General features: G+C 46.4%; 1 protein-coding gene across 1 annotated transcript in view; it reads right to left on the bottom strand.

Moving 5' to 3' along the window:
• The window catches only part of PDE7B (phosphodiesterase 7B), a 1,355,672-nt gene that overhangs the window by 1,204,521 nt on the left and 127,900 nt on the right, over positions 1–23,251 (bottom strand). The gene's annotated exons all lie outside the window — the stretch shown is intronic.

Below are 23,251 nucleotides of genomic sequence, written 5' to 3' on the forward strand. Positions count from 1 at the left end.
TGCAGAAGAGAAATCTAACCCCCACTCTCTGCCTGGAGAAGCATCGGACCCTCAGAGAGTTGGAGGTAGCTGAGCAAAGGGCTCTAGAAGGAAGGTATTTCAGAAAACACAGTTGGATGTAGTGCGCGTCCTGGCCCCACAAAGCCTTATGGACGATGCAGAGGCTCATGAACTTGATCCATGCAGCCACCGGGAGCCAGAGGAGAGAGAGTGGGCTTGAGGACAAGGAGAAGTCTCACAGTCCTGTTCTGAATTAGTTTCAGAGGGCGAAGAGTAGAGGTAGGCAGATTGAGAAAGAGGCTGTTGCAGGGTATCTAGTCATTTATTCTAAAGCATTACCATCAAATACCATTCCATCGACAAAATTGCATCGAAAATATATGCATCAAATGCATGTTTTTTCAAGGTAAAGTGTTTAGTGTTATTTATAATGGGTTTTAAAGGGTAAAAAACAGAGGTTTGGGGGACCCCCATTTTTTTTTTAAATACATTAAATGGAATTTTTTTTGATGCATCTTTTTAGATGGAATGGTTATTCAATGGTAAAAATTCAATGGAATTACCATAAACCCTGTTGCAGAAGTCCAGCCTGGATACAACCAGGACTCTGGAGACAGTGAGCTTCTGGGGAATAGTGAGAAAAAGTAGAATACCTCTGAGGAGGTTCAGATGGAAGTGGGCCTTTTTGGCAAGGTCTGTGATGTGAGGAGAGAAGAAGAGAGTGGAGTCGAAGATGACGTCAAGGTTTTTTGCCTCATAGGAAGGCGAGGGTAAGGAGGGTGACCAGAGTGAGAGAGGGAAAGCAGGGGTCCCAATGGGAAGGATCTCTATCTTACTGGCATTAAGGCAAAGATCGTTGGAGGCACACCAATCCTGAATAGACAGGAATGAGCAAGGGAGGAGAGGAGGCTGATGGAAGCATGAAAGAGAGCTGAGTGTCATCTGCATAACACTGAAAGTTGGAAGAGACGGTGGTACTAGGTGGGAAAAAGGGGCCAGATATATATTGAACAGCCAGGGTGAGAGGATAGAGCCCTGAGGGACACCACATGTGGAAAGAGAGGTGGTGGAGAGAAAGGACCCAAGTTCAACCTTGGAGGGACGGTCCAAAGGGAAGGAGGTCTGCCAAGCCAAGGCCTGATTCGTGATGCCCAGCTTGACACAAAGTCGGTTGATCAGGGTGGCATGATTGATCATGTCAAAAGCAGAGGAAAGGTCAAGGGGTATGAGGACAGAAGGAGAGCTGGAGTCCAGGTCAGAGAGCAGATCTGCACAGGTGTTCAGGAGAGCAGTTTACGTGACTCTGGCTGCTCTGAAGTCAGACTGATAGTCATAGAGACAGCCAAAAGATTCAGTGTGGAGGGTAAACTGGGAGATGGGCATCTTATCAAGGAGTTTGCCCAGGAAAGGAGTGATAGAAATCGGGTGATAGTTTGCTGGACATGTAGCATTTGCAGAAGGCTTTTTTTAGGAGGAGGTGCACAAGGGAGTGCTTGAGGAGAGAGGGGAAAGATCCAGTGGCATAAGAGTAATTGCAGAAATGGCCAAGGCTGGAGCGAGGGGGGCAATGTGGTCCTTGATGGTTCTGGAGGAGCAGGGGAGCACCTATTTGGATGACACTTTCATAGATCAGACTTGTCTAGAGATATCGTCAGGTGTTGTCAGAGTGAAGGAGGAAAAAGGAAGAGGAGAGGGAGAGGCGGCCAAAGCGGGCCTGAGAGAGGTAGGGGTAGAGAAAGATAAAAGCGAGGACAGTATGCCCTGAGTTTTAGTGGTGACGTGAGAGGCCAGAGCCATACAGAGGGCCTGGGAGGGAAAAGGAGAGGTGGACACTGCAGTAGGAATGGCCAGCTCCTTGCAGATTGTAAAGAGTTTGGCTGTGTTGTTAGAGGACGCAGAGATGTGGGCTTGGATATGAACCCTCTTCTTGGAGAGGACAGAGTCTGTGTTGCCTTTGGAGCAGGCGGCAGGCCAGTTTGTCAGAGGATGAGCCTGAAGCCCCCCACTTCCTCTCAGCCACCCTGCACTTGCGTTTCAGGGTGGCGAGGTTGGAGTTGTACCAAGAGTTGCAATTGGAGTTAGGTTTCAGACAGAATCTCATGACAGGGGCAAGGAGTGTTGGAGATAGAAAGATGCAGTTTAGAGAGGGCTGTGTCAGGGTGTGTGTGAGTCAGCCGCATTAGTAGATGAAGCAGAGAAAGTAGAGGCAAAGGTGTGCACTGACACTCGCTTTGTCGGCCGAATGGCCGAGAAGGAATGTGGCAGTGCTGGGGTAGGCTTTGCTTGAGGGATAAGAAGTTTCAAGTGAGAGGAGAGCAGAAAGTGGTCAGTCCAAGAGAGAGGAGTGGTGAGAAGGTTAGAGAGGGGGATGTCTGAGGAGATGAGAACATCCAAGGTGTCCCCAACAGAGTGTGTTGCACCAGAGGGTAGAATGGAGCGGAGGCATTAATTTCTGTTTAGGTCTATCAGTGACAGGAATAAAAGGTACATATCCTCAAGAGGCCGCTCTCCAAGGGTCTCGTATCAGGACAAAGTGCACATTGTGCATATTACAAACGCCGATGACAAGTAGTGTGCCTACAATGTGCCTGCCAAGTAAGAAGAGGAGGCTAGCTTGAAAACAAAAATCTTCAAAATTGTGAAAATGTTTTTTTAAAAAAGTGGCACCGTAAACATTAATAAATAAAAGTAGTGGAACTCCGCTCCATTTAGTTTGAAGCTGTGGGCTTGTTAGAGGAACATTTCACTTATAGGGTCACTTTTGGCATTTATACAGGCATTTACTGCAATCATCTATTGTGTTTTGTGTTTTAGTGACCAAAAATCGATAACGTTACCTTCTGATAGGAGTCTCCCCAGCTTCTGACCTGTTGAAAGCCCTTTGCTTTTCTCACCGATCTATGCCAGCCTTCTCTTCCCTGTACCTTCCTGCACAATCTCACCCAAGTTGATTGGCTTGATCAACTTCTGCATTCTTGAAAGCCCTTCTCTCCTCTCGTAGAGCCACTTCCAATCACATCTCCTTTTGCAAACAGATAAAAGCCTCATCACGAGTTCGACGGTGCGATGAAATGCGGCGGTAACGCTATTACCGCCGCATGTACTGCTCTGCCCAATGCCGATTATGGCCACATTTACCTGCAGCTCTGAGCTGGAGATGAATGCGCCGGCGGTATGGGCTATTTCGGCGCTATGACCGCTGGCGAAATTTGTGCTGCCGGTAATAGCGCCACCCTTCCCTATCGGGTCCAATATACCCAATGGGGAGTGGGGATTTACCACCTTACCACTACTCGTGATTTGGCACAAATTGCGGCAAACCGAGTAGTGGTAATGCAAATTACGGTGGGCAGTATCCCGACGCAATTACCACCTGGATACCGCCCAACTTGTGATGAGGCCAAAAGTCTTGGCTATTAATCTAGCAGCTGAATGTTAAATTCTACTGCAGTTGTGTATTAGTTCTGTAGCTCACTGAGGCAACCCTGCCCTTTACCATAACCTGTTTGCAAAACGTTATAAATCCTCTCCTAACAGGACATGGCTTGCTATATAGCATTCCATAGAATCCTATGATTGAGTATGGTGTGTCACAAAATGGATGATATGGATGGATAATGCCATTCCATGTAATGACATGAACATGAAGTGCTATGCTACGGCATGATATGACATGACATGCATGTCATGATTTGCGTCTCTACTCACTTTCCTCACTCTACTTTTGAGTGCTGCATTCCCTTAATGGCTGGCAGAGTCAATCACTTAATCACTGACCTATTCAAACACACAGTACTCACCACCTAATACATAAAAACGTGTAAAGACGGCATTTGATTAAATTTCTCGTCAAAATCACCCAACACAATTTCCTGTAATGTATTTAATGTAGTTTATCATGTAATGTTGAACTGAATTACCAGCGGCCCATAACGCTTTGAGGCCATAGCATTGGTAGTTAGCTGCTTTACAAATTTAAAATAAAATAGCACTTGCAATGCTTTAACTGCCTTGAGAAATTAGGAGAGGGGCTGATGTGTCATGAAACATAATCAGTAGTTAAGAAAATGTGGACAAACAGTTCTTGAAATTAGAAAATAAAAATCAGTCCACATAGACAAACGCGTATTCCAATCCCTGCTGGATAACTCAGGAAGTGAAAGTACGCATGGTCAAGGCCCGGAGGACACTCTTTCTCCGTTCTCGCTCCGATGTAATGGAACTCTCTTCCTCAAGGTTTGCGAGACATCTGCGCTTCCGAAAATCTCTTAAAACTTTTCTATTCTAGGGTTGCTGATCTTGCTGCTTTCCTGGTCTACTGCTAGCACCCAGATGCCTCGGGGACTTGGTTTTGGCGCTCTAGAACTATGATTACTTACCTAGATACATACCCTGCCAGATAGAATTCCCATCCCTGTGAGTTAGCTCAAGGGGCTAATGTGCTTTCTGCAGTGATCTGTGTGCAAAACGTGGATCAATGCTCAAAGGAAATAGGTGCAGTTCCACTCTCACCATTCCAGCCCTCCCCTAAAAACTGACAATATGCTCACAAAATTGCTGCTCCAAACAAAAAGTGAGATGATCTCGCAGAAAGGTGGAGGGCACACTGTAATAAAACACATATTTTCTTTTTAGCAGGGTTCTACAGTAATGAGCGATGCGCTAATGTCTGGTGGGAGAGCGGGGCGGCTCCTTGGTGTTCCAACAACCACAGGCATTCGAGATTAAGCTCAGCAGCAGCAGATGAGGCATCAGGATGTCAGGTCAGGGGGGGAGATGTCAAGTGGAGACAGTGCCCATAGTCACGGCAGCCAGAAGGTCTCCATCTCCAGGCTGAATGCAAAAAACACTGTGGCAGGGCCCATCCCTGTGGGCCCGGGGCCACCTAAAGCCATGAACAAAAGCCATAATATGACATGACTTCCTATAATGTACCATGCCATGATATAAAATGTCATGTCTGGATATAATATGGGCAGTTATAGAAGAGTAGGGAAGTTTTTACCGACTGGTCAACACTCACGTTCCAAAAAAATGGGCCCCATTATAAGGTTGCCGATCCGGTAACAACGGTTCCGGTAAGCTTGCCGGTACCTTTGTTACCGGACCGGCAAACTATGAGTTCTGCTCGCGGGTGCCTTACCACCCGCCAGGTCTGACCTGGCAGGCATACCGGCACCCGCGAGCAGACCGCGACGGATGCACCGGCACCATTCATGAATGGTGCCGGTGCATCCGTCCTCCTCATTCACATTGAGTCCAATGGGACTCAAATGGGAATGGGAGTAATAATTACCGGCACCCGGCAATGGGGATTTACCGGGTCTGCTGGGGCTGTAATGCCCCGGTAAGTCCCCATTGCCGGGTAGTGGTAAATTCATGACTCCAGCGGCATGGCTACCGCCGGACTCATAATCAGGCCCCATTAATGTGTTTAGTATTACTGTGTATCTTGGGGAAGAAGATCCGTGCATGTAACAGCGTATGTGCAATAGGGTTTTGAGATTTGATGGGTGAGTACTCTAATAATGTTTTTAACACATTATACAACTGTTCCATTGTGTAATGATGATTTGTATAATAAAGATATATATTTTGCGTGAGGGTCCATTATTTCAGGATTGTTCCTTAGTACTTTCGAACCAGGAAGGATGAGAGCCTTCCTTTTGAGTATGACTGAATTATTCTACACCTTTAGGTAGGAAGGCAAATGTCCTCTTCTGTGAGGGTGGCGTTTGAGATTTGGACATAATATGAGACATCATCATTTTCAGACTTTCCACGTGCGTAAATTGACAGGAACTCATGGGGTCCAGGGACGTCATTTAGGGGTCGCCAGAGGTCGCAACTGCGACCTCTGAGGTCTCCCTTGCGACCTCTGTGAACTCCCTTGCGACCTCTAAAAAAAAACTTTTTTTTTTTTGTAATGTGACAAGCACCATGTGGCTCTTTAGTTCTGGAGTGGGTGGCTTTCTTGTTCAGGCCCCTTAAAAAAAAAGAAGACAAAGAAGAACAGGAGTGCAACAAGTCTAACACTTTCAGCACTGACCCTAAATAAGAAAGAATAGGAATGCCAAAAAATGTGTCTTTCTGGAATTCTATACAATAATTGCTGGACTCATTAAAGGTTTATTTCAGGCACACTTCAGGGGGTGAGTCACTGATTTAGTCTTTTCTTAAACGCCTCAAATCAGCCTTTCATCCTTATGAGGTCGATAAATGAGTACCAACACTGGTTGGGTGATATTGGGTGTATATTTTTTCTATATAAACGCGTAAGTGCCATATAATAACACATCATTATCATTTGGTCATGGACGTCTGCTTGAATTCACAGTAACTTGGTAATATGGGCCTATACACACTGATCTTAACGATACATATGACGATCCATTCTTGTATTAAATGTACATCACATTATAGTGATATTGTAACCATATTTTTCGTAGTGTACTTAGGAACAATGCTATGTGATGCCACTTCCTGTTTTGTCAAGGGGTGAAAGGTCGTGTTCCATCGCTTCCCGCGATATCACTTGAGGGTGGGGTCAAATGACATCACTTCCTGTAATGTCATCAGGGGATCAAGGGTCGTGTGATGTCGCTTCCGCTACCCCTGGCATTTTGGTGAAATGACGTCCCAGGGGTCCCGTCTCACACTAGGACACGGGTCTTTGAAATGGCACACAACACCACAAGAACGTTTTAAAAAAAGACGCAAGAATATGCAAAATAAATAAATAACCCTTCAGTGCACATCAACAGACTTGAGTGCCCTTCAATTCGAATGCACCACTGCCAGCATCCCTCTAAGCGCGCTTCTTGTTCCTCTGCACACATCGTTTACTGACAGTGCGCACTTGGCTGCACTTCACCCCGGGCTCTTCGAATTGTTTCTTTAGCAGGAAAACAGAGGCTTGCTTCATAGTTCAAGAGCAGGCGAAGAAAGCGATGTAATGTGCATGTGTGTCCATCTTTAAAATTAACAATTCACATGTTCCTACTCACGCACTTAGCTTCCAAAGGGCGTGGGGGATCGGAATTGCACTCCAGTCTTTGTTTTCTTTGATAAAGTCGGGTCTCGTATTTGGATCGCCTCTACTGTCAGGCATGCATCATGGAACAGCATTTCAATTCAACATGTCACATGACTGAAGGAGAGCCATCACGCGTTGATCAGAATACTATTGTGGCCTTTGCGCCACCAGGCTGAAGGGAGCCCCCTGAGCCCCCGTATGCGTGACAATGGTTGAGAGACATTACTTACTTGAAATTAAGCTGCCCTCTGGGCGGCTTCAAATTACAGGTGCATTGTTCGCGCTGCACTCAAGTGCCCTGATAGTGCTAACTTTGATGATCACATGACACAGAGGAACGTGGCCATAAGAGACCACGTGATAAAGCTAATAAAAGGGAGTCCAAAAGCCTGCGAAGGGACTGCCGCTCTGAGACCGCCAGAGAGTGTGTGTGTCTCCTTCTTTCCTCCACTGTGTGCCCGGGCCTGCAGTGCCCAGCAAGCACTTACAGAACATCGTATTGGCGACGAAGGGTGGCGAAATGCCCCCCCCCCTACCTATCCCTCAGCCCACGTGGAGGAGCACACCAGGCATCCAGGGGCCAGCTAACTCGGCTGCAGAGTTGCTCCTACACCTTGCCTGAGTGCTGGGACAGCTACAACACACGCCGGTGATAGCCATGAGTACGACTACAGCGCCAGCCCTGCCCCAGCCCCTCATACTAGTGGCAACAGCATCCATTCCCACGAGCAGCGCCCCCTAGCTGGCCGTGCCTCGCTGGGATCACTAGCCACCAACGGACCATGCAAGAGTCTGCCACAGTCACCACCTGTCCACGCTAAAGGCCTGCACACGCATCAGGGACACTTCAGAGGTTGCTAGAGCCGGTACACCGCAGGAAACTAGAAAAGGAAGGTGCAGCACCTCCCCCGAGCACCCCCATTAGTGGAACAGTCCCCAGCTACACGTGGCACCTAGTTCTGACCACATCCCACAAGCCCCTATCAAAAAAGTGGTCCCCCTTAGCTCAAAAAGCTACACCCACGTTCTGGGCCCATACATGTGCCACTCTATCTAACTGGTACAACCTGCACCGGCATAAAACTCCATCATGGCTGCTGACCCCGCTGCGTCACCAGCCAGGCTGTAACACCAAAACCCAGAGTCCAGCACGTGGTTGGACATGGCACAGTGCACATTTACGAAGCCTTTTGAACCGTTCGGCCACAGAGCTGCGCTTCGCTGGGAACTGTGGGTCCAACAGTTCGAACTGAGTCTGAAGTTACAGAAAGTTACAGATGATGAAGAGAAAAGGACCCCGCTAATGCTCAACCACTGCACCATGGCATTGAGACTCTTCATCGCGCTCCTGAACAGGGGCACTGAAGAGGACTATGACACGGCAAAAGCAGTATTAACGAGAAAATTCAAACCCTAGCTAAGGTCAGACTTTGAAAGTTTCAAAATGAGCCAAGCGGGCCAGTGCCTGCAAGAAAACATTGATGATTTCCATGGCTGATTCCGGGAGATGGCCATCAGATGCGACTTCCCTGATGAAGAATTTTCAGTCAGGCAACAAGTCATACATGGCCTCTCCTCTCAGAAACTTCACAGAATGATACTGTCTGAGACAATCTCCCTTTGGAAACCATCCTCACCAAGGGGTGACAGCGTAAGAGGACAGACGAGCACATGGTGGAAATGGAGCAGATGATCAGCTGCCTACCGCTTGATATCGAAACACTGAACAACAGCATGACTACCATCAATGCACTGTGGCAGAACAGACCACAACATGTGCCTGCTATGAGAAGACCCAGAGACTGTATGTTGTGGCGGCGAACAACACAAGGAGGAACCGTGCCCAGCATATGTCACCACGTGCTACAAATGTGGGAAGATAAACCACTACACATGGGTATGCCTCAACTCCCGGAAAGCGAAAGAACACCTACCACAAGAAAGGGTCAGAGAATGGAAAAGTGACCCAGGGTCCAAGAATGCACAGCCATTCCGCCCACGGCAGGTAGAATACCGCCTGCGGAAAGAGTCCAATAAAGCACAGAGTGTGAGCCCGCGCAGTCGAAGGAGATGACGCCGACAGCAGCAGCGATGACGATGACCAATCGAGCAGAGAGCCTTCCCCGGGCCTTATAAACTGCCACCACAAGTCAAAAAGAGAAAAGGCTCACATTATCTCGGCAGTCAAGCCAGCCAGCAGCAACCAACCACACAACAACAAATCACACCGCACCTGCATGGTAGCAGTCAGAGACATCCCAGTGAAAATGATGATTGATACCGTTGCCACCGTAAACATAATACCAATCACAAAATTTGACAAGCTCCACCACAGAACAACCCTACAACGCAAACCTGTGCAACTATTTTCCTATGGATGTAAAACACCCCTACCAGTCATAGGATACTTCAAAACCAACCTCAACTACGGTGATAAAAGCTGCAAAACATGCATCTACATGGTAGACGCCGGGATCGAGAAGCTGCTCAGCTGCCCAACTGCCAAAAAACTACAGCTAATCCTTATCACCTTCGCAATCCACTCCAGAGAAATTGACCATTTGGTAGCCAAACACAAGAAGCTGTTCCAAGGCATTAGGTGCCTAAAAGGGAGGACAGTAAAACTCCATATCGACCCTACGGTGGAACCAAGAGCCGTACGGCACTGGTGGGTTCTGTTTCCCATGAGAGTGGCAATAGAGGATGAACTCAACAAGCTTGAAGCTGCAGGATAATCGAAAAGACCACAGGCCCCACACCATGGGTATCCCACATGGCTGTGACAGCAAAGCCCAAAACAGCCACAAGCTGTACAAATGTACATTGACATGAGCCTGCCCAACATTGCTATAGGACGAGAAAAGCACATTACCTCGATGGTAGATGAGCTAATCATGGACCTCACTGGTGCCACCGTATTCAGCAAATTAGACTTAAGACTGGGGTACCACCAGATCCGCTTGGCGAAAGAGTCAAGATACATCACAACCTTCTCGTCACACCTCGAGCTAAGAAGATACCGCCGGCTCAACGTTGGAATCTCCTCCCCGGCAGAGGTATTCCAACATGAAATCAGGAAGGTACTCTAAGACCTACCTGGAGTCACCAATGTCAGTGACGATATACTAGACTACAGCAAAATGGAAGAAGAACACAACAAACGGCTAGCAGCAACACTGCAGAGACTGGAGGAATCCGGGCTGACCCTACATGAAGAAAAATGCAAATTCGCAAAGTCAACACTAAGCTTCTTTGGATAGGTAGTTAATGAAAAAGGAATGTGTCCAGACCTTCACAAAGTTGCTGACATCAAAAATGCAGGAGCTCCCACCAGTGCAACGGAGGTCCGCAGCTTCCTAGGCATGGCAATGTACTACGGGCAATGCATCCCCGACCTGGCCACCATCGGCACTCCACTGCGAGAACTCACTAAGAAGAAGCCGACGTGGGAATGCAGCGAAGTATAAGAAGCAGCGTTTCAGGAAATAAAAGACTCCCGTCCAACACCATTATGGCCTTCTTTGACATGTCGCGGAAAACGGAACTGCAAGTAGACGCCAGTCCGGTTGGCCTTGGAGCAGTACAGACAGAGAGTGATCGGGAGGGAACAGTAGTCCCCATCACCTTTGCCAGCCAGACACTCACTCCAATAGAGCAGAACTATGATCTCATGGAGAAGGAAGCTCTCGCCATCATATGGGGATGCCGACACGTTCATGTATACATTATGGGCCTGGTAGTGAAAGTGCTGACATACCATAAGCCCTTACTCCCAATCTTCAAGGGGTCGGCACTACACCCCCAGCCCAGAATAGAGCGCTGAGTGCTTCAAGGCAACGTTTCGATCTAGAAGTATAGTATTTAGCAGGAGCGATTTTCAGATTTCCTGTCACAGCACCCAAGACCTGCCACCGTGATGGAATGCAAAGTGGCCGAAGAGACAGAGGAGCATGTATGCCATATAATCGCGTGTGCCAAGCCAAAAACCATGAGGCTAGATGAAATAACGTCTGACACAAACAAAGACACTTGCCTCCAAATCGCCAATGAGGCCATACAAACAGGCAAATGGAAAACCTCGCTTACAGCCGTCGCCCATCGATTACCACAAGCACAAGAACTGATGCAAGCACTGTACGGGATCAGACATGAGCTGTCCGTATCCCCGGAAGGACTGATCCTCAAAAGACACCACATCGTAGTGCCCTCCATCCTGCAAGAGCGAGCGCTCCAAATTGCGCACAAAGTGCAGCAGGGGATCGTGAAGACATAAGCATTTCTCAAGTCGCGAGTATGGATGCCACACATACAGCAGAAAGTTATGTCCCTTGTAGAGACCTGCGCATCATGCCCAGCCACTCGCCGGCCAGAAACACCAGAGCCCATGGCCTGCCCAACCAGAAGTGAACGCAGATGGGACACTGTGAGTGTGGATTTTTGCACGATTGCCAATGAGGCATACCTCTTAGTAGCGGTAGATGAATACACACAATACCCGGAGGTCGTACCAGACAACTCCACCGACGCAGCCTCTGTGACAACCGCACTGGTGAAAATGTTTGCCGTCCATGGCATACCCTTGTCACTCAAGAGCGACAATGGGCCACTGTGCAGAAGCAAAGAATTCCAACGCTTCATTGACAACATAGGAGTCCGACATCACCACATCACACCGTACTGACCCCAAACCAATGGAGACACCAAGAGATTCATGGAATCCATCAATAAATGCGTGCGAATCACCAAGGCCAGAGGCAACCATGGCTACCAGAACTGTCCCGGTTTCTCCGGTCGTACAGATAGACTCCTCACTTGGCCACGCAAGTGAGACCCGCAGCCCTTATGTTCAGGGTATCCATCCAGGCGGGGCCTCCCCTCTACCACTCCTGGAGCCCCCCTCAAGAAGACCTTGAACTAATGGAAAAGAAGAGTCAAGAACACAATGCAAAAGAAGATAGCACAAGGAGGGCAACATGTAGCCACCTACAAGTAGGGGATACAGCGCTAATCAAAAACCGAACCCCTTCCAGGAAGATGGCATTCCCTTACGAATCACTACCCTGGACCATAACCCATCGAGACCACGGACTAGGGACCGCATTGCGAGGATCAGAGACAGTCACAAGGAACGCATCCCATTTCAGGCAGATGACAAGCACTACCTGGCTAGAGAGTCACGAAGAAGGTGCCCCCACGGGTGCAGGCCCCTTGACAACGTAGCAAGCACCCCGGGCAGAAGACCGGAGAGAGCCACCAGAAACACCACTCATAGAGAGTATAGAAGCAGAAGAGACTCTGACAAACCCCACACGGTTAACCACCCAGAGGAGAGAAGACGGGGGACGATACTCACTCCGCCGACGACCAGTACCCTCCACTCGGCTACGTGGGTTCATCCTGAATGGCATTTACCGGCAGGCTGGAGTAGTTCAGTGAAAATCCAGACTAGAAGTAAAAAGACTTTAAAGCCGAAAGCTATAAAAGGGAGGCCTCTAGACATGTAACATGGGGCCATTGTCATGATTTTGAAAATGTGTGTTTGTTATCCAAGTTGTGGAAGGGTTAGGCACAATTCCACCAAATATGGCAGCATGCTAGGAAAGTAATTAAGAACGCATGTAAGTCCCTGGCTGATACACTACTATAGAAGAGTATAATCACTTCTTCATTTTCTCAATAACATAAAGGTGTAGAGGAGCAGGTGGACGTGTCATCCCTAGCTCCCGCCCCCTCACCTCCATCATACTGGAACAGCAGGTGAAGAGCCCTATGTGGGACACCAGGGATCATCCCAATACTGCATCAAGTGTGTGAGAGACGATATGCACTCAGACAACCGTATCGAATGTACCCTTGCACTGAGAGGGTGGAAGGATGTATGCACACACCATTGGACATCAAAGACCTATAAGTGAAATCTGGCAAGAGCTGAGTGACGTATTAGAGGAAAGATACTGAGACTCATTGAAACGATATGCAAATACTCAAAGAGTAAAGATGTAACTGAAGTAACAAGAGAAACATGTAATCGAATATGAAGAAATATATGCCAATAAGTTTATATATGCAGAAACGCAAGGTAGATGAGACATATAGAAGTTTGCAGCAGAGGAAAACATAACATGGCTAGAGCAGTCATGATGGAGAAAATGGACGTTGGACTCGTATTGAAACCAAACAAGCTACTTCAGAGACAGACCAGGGCTGCAGAGTAGAGATTCTGGAAAAACAGCTTTGTTTGACGAATAAAGAAGAGTATGTTGGCCTGGGATGAAGGATGCTACTTTAAGGAATAATTGCAAGGCACAAGGGGGGTCAAAAGGATAAGCCATGTATGTAAGCCATATTTCTTTCAGATTAAGCAAAGAAGAAAACATCTGCAAGAGCCCCGTATTGGACAATTAAAGATTTGGAAAGCCTATGCAAGATGGAGTGAGCAAGTCTCCAGAGGCCAAGAAGGGTAATGACACCCAGCTCAATTGACTCAAATAGCAGTAAGTATAAGGTCGGGATGGACACATTTGTGGTCTCCTCACACGTGATTCAGAAGTCAAAAATAAGGGCTATTAATTAAGACCAAATGAAGATGTTGGTGTGCCTACACTCCCTTGCATCTCCCAGAACAGAGAACAAGCTTCAAGGTCAACTACAAAGGAGAAGCCTTGGCTTGTGGCCTGACCGTTGAGAGATGATGGACTAATTGGGAAAGTGTGGAGCAGTTTGATGTTTCTCTCTGCACCTGTGTTTCGTTTTATTTACGTGCTGCTAACGAGCCAATCAGAGGGCCTATTTAGCAACATGCTATACAATGTTGCAAAGACCAACCAGCTGCCATTTTTCCGCTATAATCAGTATTATACATGTTTAGAGGTGGTTCAAAACGTACCCACCACGTAAGGGCCAGCCAATGAAGTTACTAACACTTATATATACTATAGGTACATATCTTCCCTTAACCAATACCTCCCTTCAATAGGTTTCACAGTTTGCTGCGTAGGGTGATGTCATAGATGATGCATATGCAGGTATAAAACCTTTGTATAATCACATTTGGGTGTGAGTGTGTGAATTAGTGCCTGTTATTCGCCATATTGCCCTACTTTATTTTTATGCTAATAATAAAGTAGTACTTTGCCATATTCTTTGAGTCTTTCCGGTTATTTGGGTCCGAGATCATTATTGCTAATTCCATCTAGCACATGAGACGCTTCAAGGTGCTAGAGCGCAAAGGTAATAAAATATCCAATAACAAAACCGTGTTCTTCTGAACAATCAGTGTGAAGCGTAGGTCCGACAGAAGTATAACTCACATTTCCCTTCATCAGATGAGCGCCAGCCTGCCTCTGTGAGACTGTAATTGTCTCTATGTATCTATGTAACTCTGCATCTGTTTCAAGGCTTTCAGTGGGCTTGGACTAGCCGGGGGAGAAACCCGGCAGTCTCCAAAAAGTCTGCCTGAGGAGCGGCTCTGCAGGGCGCCCCCTCATTCGCCCAAGGGCTGCCAACCCCTTTAGGCAGTCATTTCACCCAACAGAACCACGCTGTGAAAAGGCTGGTTGGAGGGGTCGGCACTTACACCCATAGGCAACCCTCCCAGCACACAGCCCTGTTGGGTGGAATGGCAGCCTGAGGGGGTTGGCACCTCTGATTAAGAAACAAAAGGAGAGTCAGCATACTATTATCATACCTTGTGCTGCACCTGTCTTTCCTTATGTTTCAAAATCATAGGCTTTGACTCCCGCAGGCAGCCCATTGCGGCGATCAGAGCCTTTGGTTAAGAAACTAAAGAGAGGTGGGCGCAGCATAAGGTATGATAGCAGTGTGCCCGCCTCTACTGCCTGTCTCCCAGTGTGAGCAAAGCAATTAGACATCTCACTTAAAACACTGATCTGTTTGTATCTGTGCGTTTGCCTGGGTTCGGGTGTGTTTCTATGTTCCTGTGTGTTTATGTGACTGCCTGTGAAGGTGTGTGCACGAATATCAGTTTGTCTTTATATCTGCACATGGGCCTGCGTGTATCTCGGTGTCTTTATGTGAATGGATGTACAGGAAAGCGAATAAAAAATGCTCCCTATTGAGCTTGAGCCACTACGGTTCCAACACAGCAAGGAAACAAACTATCCTTATACAGAAAGTGGCCATCAAAAGAATCCCTGCTCTGAGGCACCCCTTCCTGATATGACCGGTAAGCACTCAGTAACCCCTCTACCCTCAGCCCCACGCCCACACCTACAATCCATGTCACCCTTTTCCATCACATAGACACTCAGTGTAAAACATCCCATCCCATGACAGCAATTACACTGTGATTAAACGTCTCCCCTTGCATATTGTTTGTATTCACAAGTCTCTCCATCTTGGTGTTTTGTTTCTGCAAGGCACCAATTCCCAGGGGGGTGGAGGTTTCTTTCACAGGGAGCTGCTTGTGCAATCACCTCCTGTTAATACACGGTTGCTATCCCTCGCAGTAGCACTCCGATGCTCACAAACAAGCACCCCGAATGCACACCATCCTTTCACCTAAGTGGTCAACATGTGTGCCGAACAAGTACTTCCAATGCAATGGCTTGGCTGAAAGCCTTTTTTAGTTTGAACTCTTAGGCGGCGCTTTAAGCTGAAACTACTGCATTAAAATACATATAAGGAGTAATGGCATAAGATTAGGGACACAAAGCATGAAGGTGTTGGTTGGTTATTTGGCCACCCATTGACTGCCCAGGGCCATGCTAAACCCTATGGTCATTCCCACCTAGTTGCTGCCCCTCCCCACCCAAAGCAGCTCCTCCTGGGAACTCGCTTTAATCAAGCCTTACCAGTTTTACTCAAAGTGTCTGCCAGTGTTTTTTCAAAGCAGTCTTCTGAGAGTTAATGCTTAATTGGAGCTGTAAGTGTACTACTGGTGTAATAAAAATGTCTTAACCTGATCTGCTTTCAGAGAGTTGATTTATAAGCAGTATGTGCGTCCTTTAATGAAGTCCTGTTAAAATAAGCATTGGCAAAGCCAACAGTGTTTGCATGTGTAAAAGTATTAGGTATTTGTCAAACACTACTATTAAATGCCCAGGTGCGTGCACTATTTTACACCTGCTACCATCAATAGCCAGTTAATACCATTACAGCAGTGCCTAGCACGTGTATTTCAGATGCCTACACAAAATCTCAAACTATTGGCATTGTCAATACTTGGTAAATCATTGTACCTTTGGTGAGGGTGCTACAGGAGTGATCGTAAAAGAACACAAACACATGCAAAACGCACAATTAGATTCCATCCATGGCTTTACTTGTCCATTCAGAGGTTGCTGCTGAAAGGTCAAGTGAATAACCGCAAACTGCGCAAGAAGCACCACAGCTGAACTGAAAGCGATATTTCCGACCGACTCTTAGTATGGTTCTCTGCTAATGACCACCTTGCCCGACAGGCTCTTTTTAGGATAACCTGGAGCTGTATCTTGGCTCTGAAGCTTTAAATAACCTCAAATGGTTGATTCTTGGTGATTTTAATGTCAGGTGTAATATTTCTGATAATCCAGATTGTCTTAAACTGAATGAAATACTTTTGTTTCATGAATTATCATTACGTTCAGCATCTGCCTCTCATGATCTAGTCTAGAAAAAAAGCTCCTATAGGAGACACGTCAAATTTTAATAACTCCAACCATATACACATACTCTTCAGTCTTGCAGCTTCACAAACTACTCACCACATCCTGTTCTTGCAGAGAAAGAACTGTATTCTGTGCTTAACAAATAAATGATGTCCCCATTATTACACATCTACCTTCAAGAACACACATTTTTTGTCTGGGTATTACGCATGTATCTCACGTTTCCCTGTTTCCCTTTCCTAACTTGTCTGCCTGTATCCAGTAGCATTGTTCATTGGCGATATGATCCTTATGTGTGGTCCACTTGTGACCGACTTAGCACTACCTAGCACACGTCAGGAAACTGCAACCAGGTTTTATAATTGCTGCTCTTAGTTTAAACGCTATTGTAATCGCTCCTACCTGTCTGTACAGGCCATCCCCATAATCAGACCCTGCAGCCACAGTTGCTATTACTTGTCTGCACACTGTATTTTACCCCAGATAGTGATTTTCGAATTTAGACAGGTTGCCATAGTTGATTTTACTTGTCTGCACATTGTATTTCACCCCAGATTGTGATTTTCGAATCTAGACAGGTTGCCATAGTTGCTATTACTTGTCTGCCCACTGTATTGTACCCCAGATTGTGATTTTTGAATCTAGACAGGTTGCCATAGTTGCTATTATTTGTCTGCACACTGTATTTTACCCCAGATTGTGATTTTCGAATTTAGACAGGTTGCCATAGTTGATTTTACTTGTCTGCACATTGTATTTCACCCCAGATTGTGATTTTCGAATCTAGACAGGTTGCCATAGTTGATTTTACTTGTCTGCACATTGTATTTCACCCCAGATTGTGATTTTCGAATCTAGACAGGTTGCCATAGTTGATTTTACTTGTCTGCACATTGTATTTCACCCCAGATTGTGATTTTCGAATCTAGACAGGTTGCCATAGTTGATTTTACTTGTCTGCACATTGTATTTCACCCCAGATTGTGATTTTCGAATCTAGACAGGTTGCCATAGTTGATTTTACTTGTCTGCACATTGTATTTCACCCCAGATTGTGATTTTCGAATCTAGACAGGTTGCCATAGTTGATTTTTACTTGTCTGCACATTGTATTTCAACCCAGATTGTGATTTTCGAATCTAGACACGTTGCCATAGTTGATTTTACTTGTCTGCACACTGTATTTCACCCCAGATTGTGATTTTCGAATCTAGACAGGTTGCCATAGTTGATTTTACTTGTCTGCACATTGTATTTCACCCCAGATTGTGATTTTCGAATCTAGACAGGTTGCCATAGTTGATTTTACTTGTCTGCACACTGTATTTCACCCCAGATTGTGATTTTTCGAATCTAGACAGGTTGCCATAGTTGATTTTACTTGTCTGCACATTGTATTTCACCCCAGATTGTGATTTTCGGATCTAGAAAGGTTGCCATAGTTATTACCTGCCTGCACACTGTAACCTAGCCTAGGTTGTGATCTCTGAATTTAGCCAAACCCTTTGTCGCTAAAACTGCCCCAAAGTTGTCATTTATGATGCATTTAGCAACCACCTGCCTCTCTATTCGACTGCGGCATTGATTACTGCATTCTGCACCTTGCTGCCCTGCCCTGCGAACACCACCACTGTCAACCTTGATAGAACGCTGCCTAGTAACCTAGTCACCTGACCCCCTATCCGACTGATGCACTGGATTATTGCATTCTGGTGCCTAGCTGCCCCATCTTTGAATACCACCCGGGCATCGAAGATGCACCTAGTAGCTACCTGCCCTGCCATCTGACCGCCACACCCTACCTACACCTACAGAATGTACCTCCCAGGCACTGCTGAGAGTAATTCTCCACCTCATCCATTTATCTGGCCAACATAGCCCTACCTTTAGCTATGCCTCCATAGGCAACATTCCCCCACTCATTATGTATCTCACTACACCATGCAGCCTCACCGCTAGAAACGCCAAACTACGGGCCAGATTACCCAAACTATATGAACCTCGAGCTAGGGATTCTATCCAGTCTAAATTGACTAACCGGACCCCACCTATGTACACAGTCACCCCTACCAACCGCCCCACGGACACACCCAAGCATAGCCTAACTAATACTATGACCAAGCATAAGGCTCACAACTTAACCACTATACCCACCTGTACCAAAACTATCTCCACGCCTATAAAAGGCGCCTTAATTAATGCGCGATCTGTAGTAGCCCATGCCACAGATATAGCAGACCTTATTCTTGCAGATGGACTAGATTTCTTAGCCATCACTGAGTCCTGGCTCCATGCAGCCGCTGGCCCAGCTCTCTCACTAGCCATCCCTGATGACTATACTATCCTCCGAGCGGACAGAGCAGAATCCAGAGGTGGAGGCCTCACCATAATTGCCAGAACGAACCTAAACATTAGACTTGACACCACAAACCTCCTCACTTCGTTTGAATCTCTCACTGCTAAGCTTCCCACTGCCAACTCCCAAACCATCAACATCCACCTATTCTACAGACCTCTTGGTCCTTCGAGGAAGACCTCACCACCATCCTCACCAACAACCTAAAAAATACTTCCCAGAGTCTCCTTCCTGGAGATTTCATCATATGCCTCAAAGATCCCAAAGACCTACAGGCTACCCTCATTAATCCCCTGTCAGAATTAGGCTTTACCTAAAGAGTATCCACCCCTACCCACTACCGACCTTGAACCAACTCTCAGCTACCTCCAACCCCCACCACCTTGTAGAAAGTTACAATAACTGAATGCGCTTAGCCTTAGACTCTACTGCACCCCTCAAACTGAGAAAATGTAAGCCAAAAGAACACCTGAACACTTGGTTCTCTACTGTTACGTCTCCCACTACCCCACACACTTACCTGGGTCCACGTAACCCATTGACCCTCAACCATCCTGTTAGATCACTGCATGGCAGACCCGGCGTTTATCGCCCCTCCCGTTCTTGGCAGCTGAACTGGAGATTGACATCTCGCTACAACGCAAAGCGTTGCCCACGGAGACCCGCGCGTCACGGATCACGTGATTGCCCTTCACGCAGCAACGCTCCCGTGTCACGTATCACGTGACCCCTGAAATGATATAAAAGACTTTCGGAAACAAGGAGCGTTGCTTCACAGCTGTTTTCCTCCTGGATCACGTGACGCTACTTCTACGCTTTTGAAACTTACGGATTGTTTTTTTTCTCGACCACCCTTTGTTTCACGGATTGCCTCGCATTACCCTTCTACTAACCGAACTTTTGGATCTTCAGTTGCCGAACTACGCTTTGCTCCACGGACTGCTTCTGCCTCACCCTCCTGTTCGAACTTTGGTCCTCTTGTTTACTTGACTTCGGCTTCGTCTCTGGACACTCTACGGATCACGTCTGTCTGCTTGGTAACCTGGCCTCCGGCCTCCACTCTAGGTGTTTACCTATCCATATTCCTAGCCTCCAGCAACTCCTGCTCCGGGGTTCAGCCTTTTCTCACATCTCTGGGCCACCTCTTGTACAGATAGGTAAGCAGCACCAATTTACCTGTGTCTTTAGTTGTCCTTCCTGTTCTGTGCATAACTGCTTAACCTTTTGCTTTACAGCGTTCAAGGGGTTCTTCCGGCTGTTCCCAAATCGGCTCGACGGACTTCCACCTGTGGCCTCAAAGACCGCACAGGCAGTATTTCTGGTGTTGTCTGTGTGGTACTTGGGGACGGAGGTATTTATACTCTGCACGACCATCAAGTCCATAACATCTACCCACCTAAAAGCTCTGAGACTAGAGAAACGCATAAAGGAACAAGCTTGGAGAAAATCTCCTACAGATACTAACAAGCTGATCCTCAACAAAATAGTCTCCTCATACAAAAAATAAATCATCCTCGCTAAACAAGAATCATATAACCAGAGAATCTCACAAGCCAAATCCAGCACGAAAGAACTGTTCTCTATTATCAAAGAGTTGGAAACTCCTGTCCTAGTCCCAGACACATGTGTGAAAGATAAACAATGGTGCACTAGTGTCCAAAATGCCCTGTTCAATAAAGTCACAGGCCTTCAAATCAAAATAAACAACAAGAAAGAATCCCTAACCAACTCTACTAACTCCACCAACACTCACCCACGCCCTACACCTCAGAACGATATCAGGTAATAATATCGCCATATATATGGTCGTCGTAAATAATATCGCCGGGAAAATGTTGTGGCGATATTATTTGGGTGACCGTATATATAGGGACAGGGGCAAAAAAAAAACAATTTAAAAAAAAAAAAATAATAAGTTTGGGGGTTGCGGGGGTGTCCCCCGCATGTTCCATGCAATAATGTCGCCACAAAAAAGGCCATTTTTCGGCGATATTTTTGCATGGCGAGATTTTTGCGGCGACATTATTACATGGAACCCTCAGAACCCCATACCCAACCCACCCACCCGCTTCAGCTTCTCCAAAGTCTCTACATTAGAAGTGGAGTCCGGCAATCAGGCTTTAGGCCCCAACATGGGACAGAAACTGCTCTCATTGGTCTTAAGGCCCAAATCGACACTCTGAGAGATAATGGGAAAACTACTCTACTACTCCTCCTAGACCTCTCAGCAGCATTTGATCTAGTAGATCACAAAATTTGATGCAACCACCTGGACTCGGCCACCCACTTCTCCCAAGAAGCCATCGGTTGGATTGAGTCATTCCTCAGCAACAGATCTATGCATGTCTTCTCCACCTCAGCTTCCGCTGACCCCATCCCCATCATATGTGGGGTCCCTCAGGGTTCATGCGCCTCCCCCACACTGTACAACGTGTTCACAAAGCCCCTGTTTGATGATCTTGGCGGTCTGGGTATCACCTACACTAATTACGCCGATGATACCCAGATCCTCATCCCGTTGACGGGAGATTACAGCAAGGATTTGGCCTTGGTGAACAGGGTATACCTCATCATCCAGGCATGGATGGCCTCCCACAGTTTATGCCTGAATGATGACAAGAATGAACTCATCATCCTCGGATCCACCACTAATCTAAATAAACTGGACCATAACTACACCAGCTTTATTATAGACGGCAATCCCATCAAGGTATCTAAAGAAGTGAAAACCCTATGAAACTACCTAGACTCTTCCCTCTCCTTCCATAAGCAGGTTAGTTCCATGGCCACCTCCACAGCCTACACATGTAAGCTCATAAGAGCAGCCAAACCTTTCCTATCCACTCAGAACTGTATTACCGTAGCCAGAGCCCTTGTATTATCAAAACTGGACTATTGTAAGCCCTCTACGTAGGAGCCAACAAACAGGTAACCAATAATATCCAGACCCTACAAAACAATGCTCTCAGAGCAGCACTCAGCATCCCCAAGAGAGAACACATCTCTAACATAAGGAGAACTCACAATTGGCTTCCCACCACCGACAAAATACTGCTCAAAGTAGCCTCCTTAACACACAAATGCCTCAATAATGCAGCCCCCCGCTACTTAGCAGACAGAATAAAAAGATACACCCCTAACAGGCCCACCAGATCCTCCAATGCTAACTTACTTACAGTTCCCAGATTCAATCGAACCAAAATGGGCGGCAACGGTTTCCAAGGGAAAGCAGCCCAACACCGGAACTCTTTACCACCCTCCCTTAGGACACCTCAAACCTATCCCCACTTTAGGCGTAGCTACATTCAGTGGTTAAAGAATAATGACCAATAACTGACCTCGCCTTTACTAATCATGTGACCATGTGTACCTGTAAACTGTATATTACTGCATCCATCGCAACTGTATCAACCTATGTACACACTGTAAATTACTGTACAGCACTGTAACCAAGCTGAGAATAACCTTGCTGCTCCTGCGCCCTCATATCTTCGGGTCTGGCGCGCAATATAAATGAATAAACATAAACATACATTTTTATTATATCAAAAGAGGTTAAAAAAGTTGTTTCAATGTACTACATAACAGTCTCACGTCCACCACAGGTGGACTAATTTTACAAATGTTACGTGATGGGGGGTAAGTGACAAATATATTATATACAAAGCTAACAATACTTCTAAAAACAATAAACCTATAACACAGGCATGTGTCTGGGCTCATAGCTTCAAATTTGTATTCTTTTTATAGCCATTCCCAAAAATCGAATTACACTTAAGTGAATTTCAATGGGCAAATGTAACCGGCAAGCCTGCGACAGATTGATATCAATATCACGTGCTTAGTCTCAGACCCACATAAATGACCTCAATGTACTGTGTATAACACAAAACAAAACAATGTCGACAGATGTTTGTTTTGGCATCTGATGGGGTGGTTTTGACTACCCCACCCCTAAATTTGATTAGGCCTTCATCAGGACAAACAACAAATCACTCCCCATGGTAAAACTGGACTGTATGGCACGTGTCGATCCTTATATTCCCAATCTTTCCTTGTGACTCTTGATGGTTCTCCCCTTCACAAGGCGTGTATGCTATTTAGAGTGTATTATTCCTAATATTGGATTTTCCTTGTCAAAGAACAAATCTTGTCCGTCTTGCAGACTTCCCGAAACAAAAAAGTCTTCTGAGATTTTTCAAAATGTTGAAACTGATACCGTTGTATCTGGTCTATTACTAACTGCCTGCT

The sequence above is a fragment of the Ambystoma mexicanum genome, chromosome 4p, assembly GCF_040938575.1.
Source record: "Ambystoma mexicanum isolate Mex_15411 chromosome 4p, UKY_AmexF1_1, whole genome shotgun sequence".
Taxonomy (NCBI): Eukaryota; Metazoa; Chordata; class Amphibia; order Caudata; family Ambystomatidae; genus Ambystoma; species Ambystoma mexicanum.